At 40.3% G+C, this 1889-nt stretch overlaps 1 pseudogene; it reads left to right on the top strand.

Annotated features, from left to right (window-relative positions):
* Nucleotides 1-953: 953 nt before the first annotated feature.
* The window catches only part of LOC101587206, a 15996-nt pseudogene continuing 15060 nt past the window's right edge, over nt 954-1889 (top strand).

Raw genomic sequence — 1889 nt, 5'->3', positions numbered from 1 at the left:
GTTTTTAATAGGTGAGAATTCAGTTGTCAGTTCCTTGTAGTATTTCCATGTAATACCACAAAGTAGTAGTATTGTTCATGAAATTGTAGGGTTTTGTTCATGAAATCACTGCTGACACATACACCTTCAAGTGTTCTACCTATCCTCTCTCCCAGCAAATTTAATGTTTCTGTTTTAATATTTAAATATTGGACCCATCTTGATTTTAGTTTATTGAATTGTGACAGTCCAAGCAGTCTTTGGACAAATATCCAAGGAGTGGTTCACTGCTCAGAATTCAGGAGAAGACAAAAGCTAAAAACAAAATTTAATTTCCCCCTCCCAGGACCACCTTAGGGAGCTGAGGTGACAATGTCCCTGGGTTTTCCAGCTGTGACTGTTACTCGGGCCTCCGGTTTACACTCTTCTCTTTCCTGTTCTCTGTTCCAGAGTGTATGTCAGAACCACCGGCCTACAGATTACAGCCTGAGAGCTGTTCTCAATTCTGTACATTGCAGGAAGAATTCCTCAAGGACACCAGTGCTGTCACACCTTCTGTGAGATAATCTGTTCATTAAACAAACCAAAACACAAAGAATAAGCAACTTTTCATGCCCAGTCCTGACCCTAGAGCTGCTGGTCAAATCCAGAAGAGCTCTCTTGCTAGCCACTATGATTGTTCTTTCTACTTTTACCTTTTCTTTCTTTTTGTTCTTCTTGTTGCTATTTGTTCTTTGTGATTATTATTGTTGGCATGTTGCCAACACCTTTCTTTTCTTTACCCATGATTTTAATTTCCATGAAAGTCCTAATAAGGAGAGCTTTCTTCCACCACAAACTACAAAATCTTTCCCTTTCCATTTGCACATGAATGGATTTCTGACTTTGCATCTCTGAACACCTCCACACATACATGTATCCACAGACCTCCCTACCTCAGAACCCATCTTTATCCCACAGTCTGCCTGGACACTATGCCTGGAACTATCAATGTCACTGAAACTCCACAGAAAGTTTGTTTTGTGCTTTCTGCTTGATATTTTCAGCAGATACCCTGCTCTGACTCCCAGGACCACTGGCACTCAAGAGGCCCATCTCTGGTAAAGCGTGGTTAAGTGGCTGGGCATGCATATGGCTCCCAGTTCAGGAAAGGGAGAGAAAGGACACGAGGCAGTAATGAGGCATCTGGTTCTCACCTTGCTGTACAAGTACATCTTTCTATCAGCCTCAGTGATACAAGGCCTCTTTTTGCTTTTCTTTTTTCCTTCTTTTTATGAATAAGATGGGGACTCTGTTTCATTACGCACAAGGCTCAATCAAACAAAGTCTCAATAAATACCTAGCAGAAACCTCAAAGCTTAAATGTCTTGTTTTCTCCTCTATTCCCTGCCTTTTGCCAAACACTCAATACAGGAGACAGTGGGGAGATAGCTCAGTGATATAAGTGTCTGCCTGGCAAGCTCAAGGTCCTGAATTCAAGCCACAAGACCAAAGGAGAAAAAAGTCAATATATGAGAGAATGTACATGATGATTCAATAGGGGCCTAAAGCTGCATACCTGATCTCAAATTTGAGCTCTACTTCATTTGGCTAAATGATTCTAAACAAATCAATTAGCCTCTCTCTGGATGTCAGTTTTTTTATCTTCAAGAATGAAACAAAAGATTGAAATAAGCAATCTGGGTTGAGGAGATACTTCAGCAGCAAAAGTGCCTGTCTAGCAAGCACAAGGTCCCAAGTTTGATCCCCAGTACCACCAAAAAAATAATTAAATAAAAACAAACAAACCATATAAATGATAAATATTGGTCAACAGATAGTACCTGTACAGTAAATTGAAATGATTAGAACAAGTGCTTCTTGCTGAAGGCGTTGGTCCTTGTAATTAAATTCCACATCTCTCCAGGCTG

Source organism: Octodon degus, unplaced genomic scaffold (assembly GCF_000260255.1).
Source record: "Octodon degus isolate 3935 unplaced genomic scaffold, OctDeg1.0 scaffold00077, whole genome shotgun sequence".
NCBI lineage: Eukaryota > Metazoa > Chordata > Mammalia > Rodentia > Octodontidae > Octodon > Octodon degus.
This window is presented reverse-complemented; position numbering and strand designations above follow the sequence as displayed.